Below are 18,728 nucleotides of genomic sequence, written 5' to 3' on the forward strand. Positions count from 1 at the left end.
TCCAGGGCGGCGGCTCCGGATGGTGGGCTACACTGTTGCCTTATCCGACAGCCTCCGTGGTGGCGGTGATGTTTGCACCTATGGGTCATATGGGCGGAAAGTGGTGTACCAGTGGGAGGTTCTGGCCTCCTTCAACAATTCCCAGGTCTGGTGTAGCTACGCCTGCCCTCGTTGCGATGGTGATCGGGACAACTCCTCGAGGTACAAGTGGGTGCTCGAGCAAACGCTTTGTGCTTGGCGCTGGCGACGGCGGCGTCCGTGGGTATCATTCTCTTTGTGAAGACGTCATCGTGGTTTTTGGCCTTGTGTCAGGGCTCCGGGTGAAAACCCATGTTTGTCTGCTCGGACTAGGCAGTGGCATTTCTTCGCGCCATCAACCTCTTAAGGGCGTTGTCGTGGAGTCCAGGCTTCGTCAATCTGTCTTAGTGAGGTGTTAGGCTAATTCTAGACTTAATGTTGCATCTTTTGATCTCCTTTTGTGAGGGCTTTCCCATCATACTGCATCGTACGAGTATACCTTCTTGTGTTGTTTTATATATAAATAGAGAACAGGGCAAAAGCCTGTTTCCAAAGTAAAAGGGCAGATTAATGCAAGAGTCTAGCCCTTAACTAAAGCGTGTTAAACTTTAATTCAGATGGCAGCATGCATGCCAAAAATTCCTAGATCACAACCGAGGCTAGTGGTAGTATCATAGCCGGTATCATGCACTTGGGAATAACAAACATGCTGATGTGGCAAAGAATTAAAGAAGATAGAGGGTGTTAGAGTAACATGCATAGGTAGATACCGTATCATGTTAAATGCTATGCTACTTTGTGTCATACATGGCAATACATATAATCATCTATGATACTAGTCTATGATACTATGCACTATGAAGATAGTATTATATACTAGTATCATATGCATGATACTAGTACATACTCCCCGCTAATGAGTAGCCTAAGGGCATCTCCAGCCGTTGGCCCCCCTGGAGGGGCAAAAAATCGCCCTCTGGGGGCGCACCGGCGCTAAACCGCGCACTGGGGGCGTGATGCCCCCCAGTCGCGGCGCCCACATTTTTTTAAAAAAGTCAAATACGGCGCAAGCACGACTCAAATTTAACGCAAACATCGGCGAGTTCGTTCAAATTTAAACATACTTTACAAAAAAAGGAAAAACTACCGTGGGCTACCCCCGCCGTCTCCCTCGCCGCCCGCCTTGCCGCCCGCCCACGGTTCTACATGCCGATGAGGCGGTAGAACCGCGTGTAGTCACCGCCATCGTCGTCGTCGTCGTCGTCCCCGCCGACACCTCCGCCGTCCCTGCTGCATCCCTCCCCCGGTTGGCGCGGCGGGTTGGACGATCCGGGGGCGTCGTCGTCGTCGTCGCTGTGAGGACCACGACGCCGTGCTCGTCCTCGCGTCCACGCTTGCGGGCGGCGATCTCCTCCAGGGCCCGGCGCTGCCGGACCATCTCGTCGCGGAGGTAGTCGTCCCGCGCCCACCGCAGGGTGTCCTCGTCGGAGAAGCCACGCCAGGCTCCAGCTTGGGCTCGATGAGGACGAAGCGGCCGGTGGTGGAGGCGTTGTCGCCGATGCGGACGCCGGAGCTGCGGGTGCGCGCGCTGACAGGCGCGCCCTGGGGCTCCGGCTTGACGGGGCGGAGGTGGAGGCAGGGAGAGCCGCCGGACGAGGAGGAGGACCCCCCGGTCTCCATGCGCCTCGGGGTCCAGGAGCTTCCCCGGCGGCGTGTGAAGGACGGGGGAGCGGGGTACTCGAGGCGCGGCGTGTTGCCGCCCTTGATGTACTCGAGGACGGCCTCCAACGTGCGCCCGGGCACGCCCCACCACCGACGCCGGCCGACGGCGTTGAGCCTGCCGGAGGGCTCGACGCCGTTGGTGGCCTCGAGCTGCTCGGCGTGACGGCGGCGGAAGTAGGGCTCCCAGAGCGAACTGTTGGGACGTACCGTGGCCCCTCCCTCGCCGCACGCGGCAGGGACGAGCGGATGCGTGCGATCTCCGCACGCTGCGCCGCGCCGGTGGGTATCGGGGGCACTGGCACGCCGGCGGCGCTGATCCTCCACACCCCGGGCACCCGCATGTCCGGCGGGACCGGGTACTCGGCCTCGAAAAGGAGGCGAGCCTCGCTCTCGTGAAGATGGCGTCGGCCGAAGCCGTTCGCCGCCGCGCCGTCGCCTGGGAAGCGCTCGGCCATGGGTGCTGGAGACGGCGAGAGAGAGGAGAGGGAGGAACGACGACGGCGAGAGAGTGCGAGTCGCCGAGTGCGCTGGGGCGCGTCTTATATAGGCCGAGGCGCCGCCCGTGCGCGAGCCGCCGTGAGTACGCGTGGCGGGCGAGGGAGAGCGAGGGACGCGCGTCATCCGGTCTTCACTGCGCTGCCCGTGAGGCATCAATGGCGCAGGCTGATCGGCGCGGCGGCGCGGCAGCTTTGGCATTGATTCGCCGCGGGAAACGAGGCGATGAGAACGACGAAGGGGCGAGAAGAGGGTAGAGTCGCTGACGTGGCGGGCCCGCGGCTGTTTCACGCCAAAACAGTTCGCCCCGGCGCCCTCGGGCGCCCCCCAGCACGCCGGGTTCGGCCTGAGTCCGCCGGCGCTGTTTTCAGCCCAAGCCGGCGAAAATCAAGCTCCTGGAGGCGCGACTGGGCCGATTTTTCGACGCGGGCGCAAAAAAAAAAAACGCCTAGAAAGGCCTTCCTAGGGGCGCGGTCGGAGATGCCCTAAGGCATCCATGCGGTGTCCGCAGCATCCATCTTCACGCGTCCGTCCACATCCACATGGGTCCTCGCACCCCAGCTGCATGCATTGCATAATGGAACCTTGCATGAAACATGACCTGAAGCAGTGGAAGCGATTGAAAGACGCAATGCAATAGCCTACACTTTTTACCTGTGTACGTATATGATTACTGCTCAAGCTGCCAACTACTCAACTACACGGTGAGTGAATAGTTATTACTCCTCAAGACCGCCTGAAACGACACGCATTCTTATCAAACATTTACATGTTGCATTTACTAGTTACAGTGGGCACTATGGATATGATGATACATACGACCAGACGTATAAGCATAAATATATAGCTCAATCAATTAGCTTATGAATGATGCATTTATGTAGATGCAAAAACAAATTTCCAGTTATCCTAGACGAAATGTGCACTACGTATACAGATATCCCATGGTAAAAATTTCAATATGAAGATACACCCATGAGTAAGTGAGTGAGACTAGACGGAGGAGAGGAGCAACAGTACAAGGGATGGGCAGGCACTGCCAACCAGTGAGAAGGCGACAACTAGTGCTACACAGAGGACGTAAGGAGAAGACCCAGCTGGTCAAGAGGAGAAGACCCAGTTGGTCAAGAGATTGCTCCATCCGCCAAACCAAGAACCCAAGTAGCCAGGCAAAACCAGCGAGAGCAATATGGTGACTCAAAATCCAGCCACGGGAGGAGGAGAGGAGGAGGAGCATACAAGCTAGGAGGTGAAGGTAGCCGGAGTGAAGCCAGACGGCCGGCGAGGGGAACAATACAAGCATCTGGTCCGTGTCAAATCATACTCCCCCAACACCAACAGGCAACAGCGAGCTAGCACTCTGCCAGCGGTAAATATGTGGCCGCCTGTGGGCTACTGCATTCGAGCGTGCACCCATCCAAGTAAGTATTCAACCATCTAGTGTTTGGCAGACGAATTGGTTTTGGGTTTTGCCTCACCTTAAATCCCAACAGATAAGAACTAGGTGATGCTCGATCAGGTATAAATAAAAGCATGGGTGTTATCTTAACATGTATTGCTGCTACAGACTGTATGTGATTGGCATCTTCTAAAAAACTACTCCCTCCGAGAAATCCCACAATATAAGACCTTTTTGCTAGCTAACACACAGAGGGAATACAATTTTCTAGCTTCCTCTAAAAGTATGTATATACAATTGGCTGAGGAAAAATAGTAAATAGTAATGGCCCCTCCCAAAAGAGTACAATTGATACTGTTACAGCTTAGTGTCACTTGGTTTTCGCACATTTACATGTTAGATTCTTTGTCCTACTAAGCAATGTTGCATCTCATTTAAAATGCTGAAAAAAAAACGGACAGTAAGGGTCTATCGAGCTTTGCTGATATATTAACTGAATTACAATCGACTTCCACTCCTCAGGGCTAATGGCTAGCCTCCACTCCACTGACGATTCCAACTGGGCGGAAATAAAGCATATCAATTGCTATGCAATATTTATGGGCTACCTGTGGATGGCAATGAGAGGGTTGGGCCTCCTAGTGGTTGCGTGGACTACCGTCGTCCTCCTTGGTGGTTTCGCGTCCATGCTGGATACCAAGGACTTTTGGTGTCTCACGGTGATTACCCTTGTTCAAACAGTCGGGTTAGTCTCTTTGTTCATGCATGCTTTCTACTCAGTTACGCACTTGAGTATTTTCAAAAAAACTTGTGTGTGCCTAGCTAGCTTTCTCTTTTACCTAGTAAGAGTATGTGTCCGACCTATGAGAGGCTTTTTTTTTGTTTAGTGTTGTGAAGGAAGTACTGTTATTTTTTTTCTATATACAAATTCCAAACTACGCAAATTACCTAAAAAAAAACTATACATAGATATGAGTTGAAATCTCACTTGGAAGGCTTTCGGTCAGCTTGCACCAGAAACAAACAAGAAATTCCCCAGGACATTAATCGGACTCCTGATATCTCCTCTTTTATTTTTGTAAGTGTGTCCTAAAAATGAAAGTTACATAAAATTTATTGCTGAGATGAATTAGCCAGCGTTAATTTATATGTGTACAAATGTGGAGCCTCGTAAAGTCCATAATTCATGAAATGAAGTTCCCTTAGCTAGGTTAGAAATGCTAATAACTAGTGTGTTTATATTGTCCTGTTTGCTAACATTATCAATAACTTGAATGCCCAACAGGGTCTTCAATACCCATCCGAGTGAAAATTTAGCAGCTATTCCAATATTGTGCTCGAACTTCTTGCGTACCATGAACTTCACAATCACATGGAAAGGTACAGCTACATCGATCATCCACTCTATTTTGGTTTGACCTATTATCCAAACATACAGAGTCCGGTTATTGCATAAATCTGTTGCTTACACTTCTTATGTTTTGCTTAGTACAACATTTAGGAATTCCAAACTTATATTTATTGGCTATTAACTTTGTCATATACATGCATGGTGGGCGTTCCAAGGAATATGCACTTCTAACTCTCTCAAGTATTCATATTTAGGGAAATGTTTTGTAATTATATTATTGGGCGCATGCATTGTGTTGTAGGTGTACAACCAAGAAGAAATTCTGTCGATGATAGATTCTCTGTTGGTGCACGAAAGCTGGCAGCATATGGTGTGGCATTGATCCAAGCAATGGTGTTCTGCATCATATTGTGCCCTCTAGCAGCTCTTTATGGATTTGGGCAGTACATCACTACTGGTGTTGCTCTGTGGCGTCTAAGAGAGCACGATTATGGCACCACAGGTGGAGGACAGACAACAAACATGAATCCGGCCATTCGTGTGCTTTTGCTGGCAAAAAGATTGCGAGTCATGTGGCCCAAGGATACAAGTTTAATCAAGAGCACCACTCATCGGTTTTGGGTTACTTATATGAGGTGAGGATCGGATGCGAGACGGACCCATCATTCGTTAGAGGAAGGAACCTCGTCACATATGCACTGGACCTAATGGAGTCCCATTCACCGGATGACCTTCTCTCGGGGACAAGGATCCTAGACACACTCATAACATATGATGAGTCTCCTCAATCACGCAAGAGACAGGAGGAGCAAAATTGTAGGCGCAAACCGATGGTGACCGAACGGCTGATTGGTTCGTCATCATCTGGGAAGATACTCCAGAAACTACTCAAGGGACTAGGTTCAAGAAGCTCTAGCCCATCCGACGCGGAGATGAGGAAGCGCGCCGCGAGGATTGTGTATGAACTGGCTGGGGACATTCGTTTGAAACAGATCCCTGGAGCAATTGGATGCATATCTTCCCTGCTCGATTTCTCTCTCTACCAGGAGGTCAATGGTTGCAAGGAGCTCATGCTGCATGGGCTGCATATCATTAAGAAGCTTGCCACAGACAAGGACAACTGCAGAGTCATGAGCAACACGCCTGGTCTACTTAGCAAGATCCTGAAGCCTCTAAGCTCTGATATATTGCACCGTGTCAGTCATGATGTATGGCCGGACGTTGTTGATGCATCACTTGAAGTGGTGTGCTGCTGGCTCAGTACTGTTGTAGGAGAAAGTAGCAGAGAGCTGCACCAAGAAATTTCGGGCAACCTGAAAGCAATCTATTTTGGCGTGTGATGTGTGCCATAAAACACGGCGTAAACTGGTCATTAAGGTCCTTATCACTCAACTATACAAAAAGGAGAGAGATAAGGTTGTGGAGATGCAGCCACTAGACATCTTTCTGCGTTACCATGGCGATGAATAATATATCACTGGATTGGCAGGTGAATACATCACTCGAAAGAGCGCAAAAGCAATGCTGAGATCATATTATCCGGAAGTAATAATAATTATGTTCAAGACACTGTTAGCTTATTATGTAGGACTCCCTTTTTCCCAGAACGTCAGCAGCGCTTGAGTTTGTATGAACTTCGTGATATAAACGCAAAGAACAAGTCAAGAATATTCGCAGCTGGAATTCTAGAGGGTCTATGCAGTCACTACACAACTGGTGTTGATTGCTTCGAGGTCCTGAAGACACTCATATTAACCGAGTTGATGCCAAAGGTAACCCCTGACAGTTAGATACAACCTTTTCTACCTTTCTTATAATCGTGTTGATATCCATGTACTTAACATAACATTTATATTGCAGATGCTTACACAAATACTTCCTCCTCGGTCCCAGATATGTATGACCATTACACAACGTCAGCAGACACAATACCCACTGTGCGTATAAACTTGACTTAGCGAAAGCGTATGATAGAGTGGACTAGAACTTCTTGGAGGGGGTCCTGCATAAAACTGGTTTTGATCTGAAATGGATTTCCTGGATTATGCACTGTGTTCGGTCGGTCAGGTATTCAGTTAGATGTAATGGGGAGTTACTGGAACCTTTTATTCCGTCAAGAGGTTTACGGCAAGGTGACCCACTTAGCCCTTATCTCTTTCTTTTTGTGGCCGATGGCCTAGTGACACTCATGAAGAAGGAGACCGAGGCGGGAAACCTGACACCCATCAAAATTTCTAGAAATAGCCCCGGCATTTCAAACCTCTTGTTTGCTGATGATAGTTTGATTTTCTTCAAGGACACGGTGGAGGAAGCTGTTACAATGAAAAGGGTTTTATCCACGTTCCAGAGATGCATGGGCCAGTTGCTGAGTGAAAGTAAGTGTTCTTTGCTTTTTAGCGAACAGTGCCATGAGGAAGTTAGGGATAATATAAAAGAGACCCTGGGAGTGGTATCATCATCTTTTGAGAGTAAGTACTTAGGACTACCAACTCCAGAAGGAAGAATGAAAGATGAGAACTTCCAGCAAATCATGGATAGATTCAGGAAAAGATGCTGTGATTGGTCAGAGAAATACATGGCATATGCTGCTAAAGAAGTTCATGTCAAATCGGTTGTGCAGGCACTCCCTTGCTTCACCATGGGTGTCTTTCTATTATCCAAAGGTTTTTGCGATAAGTACGAGAAGATGATCAAAAACTTCTGGTGGGGTGATGAGGAAGATCACCGCAAGGTTCATTGGATGTCATGGGAGCATATGATTCGGCCTAAGCGGGCAGGAGGTATTGGCTTCAGAGATATGCATCTGTTCAACTTAGCACTTTTAGCAAAGCAGGTTTGGAGGCTGATCCAAAAGTCAAACAGTCTATGTGCAAGAGTGCTTAAGTCCAAGTATTACCCTCACGGGAATTTGCTGGATACGGTCTTCTCATCAGATGCATCACCCGTGTGGAGGGGTATTGAGGCGGGGCTAGAGTTACTGAAAAAAGGAATTATTTGGAGGGTGGGGGATGGGAGAAAGATCCAAATTCAGCGTGACCAATGGATCCCACGCAAGGAGGGTTTGAAGACGGCTTCTTTCAAGAGGCGCTCGCGTCTCCGGTGGGTAAACCAGCTCATCCTCCCGGACAGGAAAGAATGGAACGTGGAACTCATAAATCAAATTTTCCAAGAGTTTGATGCTAACGAAATCTGCAAGATCCCCATTGCAATATCGGAAGTGGAGGATTGCATTTCCTGGCACCCTGAAAAGAATGGAATATTCACTGTAAAAAGTGCCTACAAATTGGCTTATGCTAGTCAAGGGCAGGTTAGTCAGTTTCCATCGAGCTCTACAAGGGAGGCAAACGATCGGAGTATTTGGGACCTCGTTTGGGAAGCTAGGGTCCCTCCGAAAGTTAGAATCTTTGGATGGAGGATTGCTACTAATACCCTTGCTACAAAGAAGAACAAATTTAGACGTACCCTTGCTCTTGATCCTATGTGCAACATCTGTGGAAATGGTGTGGAAAATGAATTCCATGCAGTAGTCGAATGTACTAGAAGCAGGGCTCTAAGACATGAGATGAGAGAGCTCTGGTCTCTTCCCTCCGGGCTAGCTTTCAGGTTTACCGGTACTGACTGGCTGCAGCATTTGCTCGGCACTTGTTCTAAAGACATGCAGGCGAAAATCCTTCTTTTACTCTGGAGATGCTGGCACCTGCGAGATGATTGCGTTCATGGCAAAGGAAATGAGCTGATTCGTCATTCTGTTAACTTCCTGGTCCAGTACGAGGAGGAACTGAATATTGCTGCCCTTGACGTGATTTCGGAGAAAGGCAAAGAGCAGTTTACACTGGAAAATGCTGCGCCAAACAAACCTGTTCGGCAAAGCATGTTTTGGACAGCGCCAGCCCCGGGGATTGCAAAAATTAATTCAGACGCCGGCTTCGATCTAGACAGTGGTCAGGGTTGGGAAGGTGCTGTTGTCAGAGATCACCGTGGCTACGTCTTCTTGTCGGCCGGAAGCTTGCTTCCTATTTCGGCGAGCGTAGAGGAAGCTGAGGCACGGGGCTGCTCTGTTTGGGTTACAGTCCTTGGCCAATGCCTATAATGGACCGATCGTTTTAGAACTGGACTGCAAGTCTGTTGCTGAATACTTAATTTCAGAGGAGGCGTGCTTGGCCACTTGCTATGCAGTGATACAGGATATTAAGCAACTGCTTGGGGTATTCGCCTCATACAAAGTGCGTTTTGCTGGAAGGAAGAGCAATGGATTGGCTCATGAGCTGGCGATAGAGGCGAGGATGCATGGAAATTTTCGGATTATTGCAGGAGTTCCTGATAGGCTTAGAGAGTTGATGCAGTCTGAATACTGCCCCGTTACTTGAGTTTGTAACTCTTGTTTCTAAAAAAAAATATGTATGACCATCAGAGACATGGATGAAGCTATTTTGTTTGCACGAACACATCGTTTTGAAGAGCTACGGGGAATTCCCCCTGAAACGCTGCAGGCACTCTCTCAGGATGTGCGACAAACACTTCCTCATGATTTACAGCTTGACATAAGTGCCAAAAATGCTGTGTGGCACGAGTAAAAGAAAATAATGGTAGCCTTGTTATCTCTTTGGCTGATGGTATACCACAAACTGATCACAGCAGGTGAGGACCTACTTCTTCTATTTAAGATGGCCTCTAATGATCAGGAATTTAACTTCCCAAGGAGGCTCATGGATGTGGTTGAGTTGAACACTCAACCCGAGGTGGTGGACTGCCTAAGAATTTTGAAACTTGCCGCTAAGATGAGCATATCGATGATGAGGCACATGCACACCTATAACTTCACAGATGTAGAGAGGCTGATAGCATCACTCAAGGATGCTTCGAAAAAAATGATCGTCCTTGATGCCTTTGTACATTTATCTGGTCATGATGGTGGCGATACTCTCACATCCCTCGTTCAAGAAGCAGGTAAACTATTTCGTCCAATGGAAGAAGCACAGCAACGGGAAGACAAAAAGAAGGGAAAAGAACGAGAAATTGGGTACTTTGAGCATGGGCAATCCTCATCAAGTTAAGTATTCCTTTTCGAAAAAATCAAGTTAAGTATTACTATTCACCTGGAAGAGTTGTTTGGTATGACGGAAGAAGGACAGCAACCTGAAGACAAAAAGAAGGGAAAAGAAGTAGAAATTACTTTGCCCCTTCAGCATGGTCAATCCTCCCAAGTTGAGTCTTATAATTCACCTGGGACTATGCATTATCTTCTGTTATTTCTCAAACTGCCGCTTGGAGTTTATGTGTGTTGTGTGACTAGCGATGGCATTCTGTTTGGTGTGATTGTGTGAGAGTTGTATCTCTGAAACTAAGTGGTGTTTGTCAGTATGAGACTTAAAATTCAGTTGCTTGTGTTTGGTACATTTTGTAATAATGAAGGAAGAGTGTGTGATTTCCGTAATATCTACTAGTTATCTAGCACCATTGGTTCTAGTACAGATTATATTAGGCTATGTTTGGTTCAGCTGTAGACTCTGAAAAAAGTTGATGTTAGTTGTGAACCGTAGGAAAGCATCCATAAGTTGAGAACTGTGGAAAATTTGAAAGTTGTTTGGATTGAGCAACTGTGAAACTCAGAGTTTGGTATGAATTGGCTGTGCGATGCATGCCCTTATAATATCTGCTCGCATTGTGTAAAACTCTCAAATATAGCCGGCCCATCTCTCAGCACTTAGTCGTTTCCTTGTGTGATTGAACAACAGTTCAGCACAGGGAATTCCTTCCACGGGCATGTCTGCGAGAACTATCAGAACACATCCACAAACATACAAGAGACCAAATTAGTACAGTTCGGTTAAAGATGCTCTTGACCAAATGGAGACTAACACTAGCCCATGGGCTGCTGCAGCCCATTGTCTATTTTGCCTAGTCAGTAGAAGCCTTTCTGCAAACATGTGCCAAAATAAATGTGGATGCTGCGATTGCAAAGGGGACGTGGGGTTGCCTAGTCAGTAGAAGTCTTCATGTACGTGCCCCAAACATGATTACCGTCAAACCTAAACCAAGATGAGAAAAGGCTAGGCGCTGTGGTACAGTTATTGATGCAATATATATGGTATGGAAAGCTCATCTTCTCAAGCTTCTTCAAAGCCTCGGTGTTTCTCATTAACCTGTCCACAAAATGCAGATTTCCACTCCAAACTAGGATAAATAAAGGGTACCGGAGAACAACTCTACTGTAATTCTGCTCTCGAGCTGACAACCCTGCATGCGCGTTTGTATGGAGTAATGCATGCAGGCAATTTCTTCAGGGAACTTTTGGTTCATCACAGGACAAGGAAGTGTATGCATAGGGAACTCTCGCTGTCGTCTCTTTTTTTTTCATTGGTGCGGCGTTGTACTAACTCTCTCAAGTGCTTTTACTTCTCACTTTCTTATTGTTGAGGACCAGCATCTTTACAGAGCCAAAACTGTTAAGAGTAAACCTAGCTTGTTGTAGCATAAACAATTGAGTGTGAAAATGTGTTGCTGGTTCTCACCTCTGTGTGAAAAAAAGAAAGAGTGTTTCTCAAGATATGAGTTGCCCTGCTTTTCCTCTGTTCTCACCTGTGTGTCCATTCCATCAAGTTGCTGCACTACGTATTGCATCCACCAAAACGAGTGTCGGTGAGAGAGCAGAGGAGTGCAAAAGAAACATATTGCTAAACCCGACCAAAAAGCCGCAGCATGGCAGTTAGGGATGAAAACGGAACTGAGTGCTACCACATTTGTTTTCATATTTTTTACATAAGTGGAAACGAATACAGAAACCCTGAAAATGAATACGAAAACAAATACTACCGGAAATGGACATGGAGTGAATACAGAGCGGACACAGAAACAGAAGTGGGCGTTCACTGGAACTTAAAAGCCCCTTGAATCATAGCGAAATGCACACAATTTTTGCTAGGTTCTGGTAACTCATTTAGGGTCGATCTAACCTGGACCAAGCTAGATGGTTAGTGCTTGCACACCTCAACTATGAGGTCTATGGATTAAATCCCCATATGGCACATTTTTTTTTTCATTTAGACTAGCCCAAGAGGGTACAAAGTCCGCCTCAGGTCACTTCGCCTGCTCAAGATAAACGCCACTTAGTCTGCGGTTCATCCATTTGTTTACTAATGCTCCTACTATATAAAGGCTCTCTTGCGCTAACTAAGCATTACTCCCACTTGTCACTACAACACCGCCACAAAGCAACCGACCGACGAACCAGTGAAGCTCCTTCGATATGAGTGAGATGATGGCCCTGACAGTTGTTTCTCGAACTGTGACCGCCATGATGACACATGAGGCTCAATCCACCGTGGAGTTGCCTGCCTAGCTGGCACCTCTTAGGGTGATCTGCAAGACTGATAAGCTCTCTAGGTAAATCTTTCGTTTCATGTTTCATATGGGGGCATACTAGCATTTCATCCCCTCGTTTTGGAGCACATGTAGGATCCGAACTTTCCTGATAAATCAACTCGCAGGTTGTCGACGCTCGTCGCCACCATCCATTCTTGTTCTATTGGATATATATTTCCGTTGGCGGATCAACTGCAGGGCATTAGCCTTCTCTCTCCGACGCCCTCTAAGGCAGAGGACATGTATATGGTGTTTCTAATGTTTGTGCCTATTTCCAAAGCCAAATCATACGTAGTTGAGACGCTAATAGTCATGTTTTCCTTGTCTACGTACGATGCATGCGGCGTTATGTTAGCAGATTGGTTGGTCCCGATCAGGCACGGTACAAACTCCTTTTGGACCCGAGGCTTAGTAAAATACATATTTTTATAATAAACTTTTGAACTTATTTAAACTAGTTATATAATATTGTAGCATTAGTTAGTACATTTTATTGTTACCTAGCTAGCGTAGTTAACAACATAAAAATGATGCTAAATAATACTTATAGTGTTCTCTATTCGGTATGTTTTTGTAATGTTGGGTATATCAATAAATTTGTTTTCCTAAATTTAAATTGTATGATATATCAAAATTTCTGTTTCAATTTATTCTTAAAATTGTACTCCCTCTGTCCCATAATGTAAGACATTTTTTTTACACTGTGTAGTGTCAACAAATGTCATACTACACTAGTGTCAAAAAAGGTCTCACATTATGGGACGGAGAAAATATTAACTATGTGGTGTGTGTGTCTATATATATATATATATATATATATATATATATATGTGTGTGTGTGTGTGTGTGTGTGTGTGTGTGTGTTCATACATATATTAATATCATGATTGTAACACCCTAAATTTTGACCATTTTTCTTTCTTTTTCAAATCAAGCTGGTTACTTCTGGAATTTGATCTGGATCTTCTTTGCACTACCTTTCTTGGACTTGACCAAACCAAAAACATAGATCACATGACATACTCTGGTTGTCACTGCTACGTCTTGAACTTGCGATGGTTTTTCCCGAAGCGGAAGGGATGATGCAGCAGAGTAGCGTAAGTATTTTCCTCAGTTTTTGAGAACCAATGTATCAATCCAGTAGGAGCCCACGCTCAAGTCCCTCGTACTTGCACAAAGCGATAGCTACTCGCAACCAACGCGATTAGGGGTTGTCAATCCCTTCAGGGTCACTTACGAGAGTGAGATCTGATAGATATAATATTTTTGGTATTTTTGATATAAAGATGCAAATTAAAAAGTAAAGGCAAAGTAAAAAAAGCAAAACAATATTAAAGTGATGGAGATTGATATGATGAGAATAGACCCGGGGGCCATAGGTTTCACTAGTGGCTTCTCTCAAGAACATAAGTATTCTACGGTGGGTGAACAAATTACTGTTGAGCAATTGATAGAATTGAGCATAATTATGAGAATATCTAGGCATGATCATGTATATAGGCATCACGTCCGTGACAAGTAGACCGAAACGATTCTGCATCTACTACTATTACTCCACTCATCGACCGCTATCCACCATGCATCTAGAGTATTAAGTTAAAAACAGAGTAACGCCTTAAGCAAGATGACATGATGTAGAGAGATAAATTCATGCAATATGAAATAAACCCCATCTTGTTATCCTCGATGGCAACGATACAATACGTGCCTTGTTGCCCCTTCTGTCACTGGGTAAGGACACCGCAAGATCGAACCCAAAGCTAAGCACCTCTCCCATGGCAAGAACTACCAATCTAGTTGGCCAAACCAAACGGATAATTCAAAGAGACTTGCAAAGATAACCAATCATACTTAAAAGAATTCAGAGAAGATTCAAATATTATTCATAGATAGACTTGATCATAAACCCACAATTCATCGGTCTCAACAAACACACCGCAAAAAGAAGATTACATCGAATATATCTCCACAAGAGAGGGGGAGAACTTTGTATTGAGATTTAAAGAGAGAGAAGAAGTCATCTAGCTACTAACTATGGACCCGAAGGTCTGAGGTAAACTACTCACACTTCATCGGAGGGGCTAGCATGATGTAGAAACCCTCCGTGATGACGGCCCTCTTCCGGCGGAGCTCCGGCATAGACCCCAAGATGGGATTTCGTGGATACAGAAAGTTGCGGCGGTGGAATTAGGTTTTTGGCTCCTGTTCTGATCGTTTGGGGGTACGTGTGTATATATAGGAGGAAGAAGTACGTCGGTGGAGCACCGAGGGGACCACGAGGCAGGGGGGCGCGCCCTAGGGGGGGCGCCCCCCACCCTCGTGACCTCCTCTTTGATCCCTTGCAGTAGGGTCCAAGTCTCCTGGATCACGTTCGGTGAGAAAATAAAGCCCAATATAGTCCAAACAGTAGATAATATAGCATGGAGCAATCAAAAATTATAGATACGTTGGAGACGTATCAATCACCAACCTCTAGCCCTTTGACCTAGCTTACCCAACCACAGATCTCAAAGTATTTTCTTTTCTAAAAAGGTTTTGAGCTTTCAAAACAGTTTTTGAAAGATGCAGGAGAGGCAGATAGAAGGTTGTTGTGTTGCAAGACAATGAGAGACATGCTAGCCCCCCAAACAGCTAGCTTCCCTAATTTTTAATATTAGCTGACCTGAACTTGCTAATAAACTAACCAGTAACCAATGCAGACACGGCTCAATGATTTAATAATTAAAGTACGAGTACATAAAGTAGGCTAGACACGCCTTTTTTTGTTATGAGACTAGCAAAAGAGCCTGTACGTTGCAACGGAAAAAATAAATCAAAGCATGTCCCTAATGCACCATCAGCATTGCTGCTTTCCCTTCTCGTCACTATTGTCGATGGTGGTCAAGTTCTCCACCTATTCACGACGAATGTGATGAATCCTAAGTTGATGAGCTTGGTAATAACACTTAGCACACCGCTTTCGTGAGCCCTTTCCTACAACCACGTGTATTGACGAACTTGTAATGATGGTGGGCACTATCCTAGTGTCATCCACACTTGATGCATGCACCATCCTTAATACCGGTGTAAAAATTATAGGGAAGTTAATTCATTGCTGCACTGTAAGAATTATAGGGAAAGATTGCTGCTCTCTGCCTGCTCCCGTCGAAGAAGCAAGAGTCGAAAGGTGCTAGACTCTGGACGCATAAAAAATGCAGACTCTGGTTTCTGCGTTAAAAAAAGGTGAAGGGTTTATCAAGAAAATTAACAGCTATAATAACATTTGTTTGAAGAATGCAGATACGCACATGTCCATCCATAATTGTTATTTCTGATGAACCTGAAAGCTTGTTTTCAGGCGGAGCTTATTCACATAAGATTTTTGTATCGAGAAAGAATCACAACAAATTTAGTCAGAATGCAATGCCTAAGAAAAGATGGTATATATGGACTGAAGTGCTCTGAGACTGGGGACGAGACAGAGCATGCAGCTTGTGATCCAACAAAACAGAGGCAGGCTGCCCTGTTTTTTTGGGGAAAAACAGAGTCGATGCCTACCTATGCACATGCACTGCAGAGAAGCAACGGGGGCAACAAGAAGTTGTACCATGCACATGCACCATGAAAAGATTAATAACACTTAGCACAACGAACTGTTTACAGTCAACATCTTATACAACATATAAAGTACATCTGCTCAAGCCAAAATAGGTGCAAGACACACACACTGTCTTGGCGATGCTAATTGGAGTGTTTCCTTTTTCATTCTTAAAGAGCCTGCTCATTGATGCCATGGTTGAAATTTTTGCCTATTTTATTCATTTATGCATGTAAACTTTTGTTTAATAATCTGTTGACTGAAAAGGTAACATACTTAGTTTTTAACATTTTGCAAGTAAGACATTTTTTTGCGTGGATACAAGCAAGATTTTTTTAGAAGAGTAATTGCACTGCTGGTATTGATGGCATTTTTTTGGGAAGAATCATTTTATCTAAAAACTATCGTCCGAACACGCGATTTTCCACAAATATTAACATCACTAATCTAAGAACCCTCAGACGCACATTGGAAGATGCTGACAGTTAACTTGGAAGTGTAACGTTCCACCTACTGCTAGGAACTTTGTCGTTGATTTATGGCACTGTATACCTTCGGTCTGGTGACTCCCGGTTATCAGTGAAGTTCAGAACACAGGCAGAGAATGGCTCCTGGACATGTTACACCCCTTGACTGAGATCGAGCGTTGTATGTTATTGATGACACAATGGTGATGCTGGCATAATCAGAATGAACTAGTACATGACAAACCTCCTCCACCGATGGATACTTCAAGAAGCTATCTATGCACCTATTTAGACTCATTGTTGGCGTTGGTGCAGAACACTGTGTGTGACCTAGCAAAAGGCAAACAAATGATATCATGTGATCGCTTGGTTAAATCCTCGCATACAGTATCGGCCCTGACTCCTCCAACCAGATGGTCCCCTCCTAGGGAGGGTTGGACGAAGTTGAATGCAGATGGTTCTTGGACGGAAGATGGACGAGTATGTGCATGAATGATCATCCAGGATAGTCGGGGGAAGATAATTTTCTCTTCATGTAGAGAACTTTTCTCTTGCAGAGATGTGATGGAGTCGGAATTGTGTTTGTGTGCATGGAGGTATTGTCCATCGCCATCCAACGAACTGATCTCCTAGTTTATGTGGAGATGGAGTTAACATGATTAATGAGAAGAGCACAAACATATCAGTTTATGCTTCCTTGGTAGCTGAGATCAAGCACTTCTGAAATATTCGTACTACTTGCGTTACTCATAGCTAGAATAAAGCCAGTCCAGTTTAGTTCCATTCAATTCATGCAAATTAGAGTCCAAAACAAAGGCAAAATAGTTTGTAAAAGTAGATACGATGGAGATGTATCAACTCCCCCAAGCTTAATCCACTGGTTGTCCTCAAGTAATTCAGTTGATAAATTGAAAGTGACAAAGAAAATTTTTTACAAACTCTGTTTGATCTTGTTCTTGCAAATATGTCTAACTGATGTTCAGGTTTTCAGCAAAGATTATGAACTAACCATATTCACAATAACATTTAGGTCTCACATTTACTCATATCAATGGCATAATCAACTAGCGAGTAATAATAAGATATCTCAGATGACAACCCTTTTTTCAAAACAATCATAATATGATATGACAAAATGGTATCTCGCTAGCCCTTTCTGAGACCGCAAAACATAAATGCAGAGCAACTCTGAAGACCAAGGACTGACTAGTCATTATAATTCATGGCAACAGAGATCCAGTCACAGTCAAATTCAACATAAATTAATAACAATGCATACGAATGACAGTTCTCCAGTTGGTGTTTTTTATAAGAGGGTGATGACTCAACAATAAAAGTAAATAGATAGGCCCTTTGCAGAGGGAAGCAGGGATTTGCAGAGGTGCCGGAGCTCGGAGCTTTTAAAATAGAGATGAATATAATTTTGAGCGCTATGCTTTCATTGTCAACATAACAACCAAGAGTTCTCACTATCTTCCATGCTAGATACATTATAGGCGGTTCCCAAACAGAATGGTAAAGGTTTTACTGCCCCTCCACCAACAATCACACTCCACGGCTAGCCGAATCCACAGGTACCGTCCATACTAACAACAGTCCTGGGGGAGTTTTGTTTATGATTATATTTTGATTTGATTCTGAGCAAGGAATTGGGCATCCCGATTACCAACCACATTCTCGTGAATGACAAGTGAATAAACACTCATCGTGAGAATAACCCACCTAGCATGAAAGATACTAACAGCCCTATCCATTACATGAGTGATTTGGGCATACAAAACAGATTATTATTTGAAGGTTTAGAGTTTGGCACATGCAAATTTACTTGGAACGGCAAGTAAATACCGCATATAGGTAGGTATGGTGGACTCATATTGAACAACTTTGGGTTTAAGGAAGTAGATGCACAAGCAGTATTCCCGCTTAATACAAGGGAAGGCTAGCGAAAGATTGAGGAGCGACCAACTAGAAAGCGACAATGGTCATGAACATGCATTGAGATTAACCAACATTGAGTGCAAGCAATAGTAGGTATAAATCTCCATTAACATAAATATCATGGAAGGCTATGTTGATTTTGGTTCAACTACATGTGTGAACATGTGCAAAGTCAAGCCACTTAAATCATTCAAAGGAGGATATCATCCTATCATAATACATCATAACCATTCTAAAATACATGTTGACACTCAAGACAAACCATTTTACACTCCTAGCCAATTAAGCATGGCATGGGTAACTATAATCTCTAATTGTCATTGCAAACATGTTTCATTCATAATAGGCTGAATCAAGAACGATGAGCTAATCATATTTACAAAAACAAAATAGGTCAAT

Source organism: Triticum urartu, chromosome 7A (genome assembly GCF_056163025.1).
Source record: "Triticum urartu cultivar PI428250 chromosome 7A, HENAU_Tu73, whole genome shotgun sequence".
Classification (NCBI taxonomy): Eukaryota; Viridiplantae; Streptophyta; class Magnoliopsida; order Poales; family Poaceae; genus Triticum; species Triticum urartu.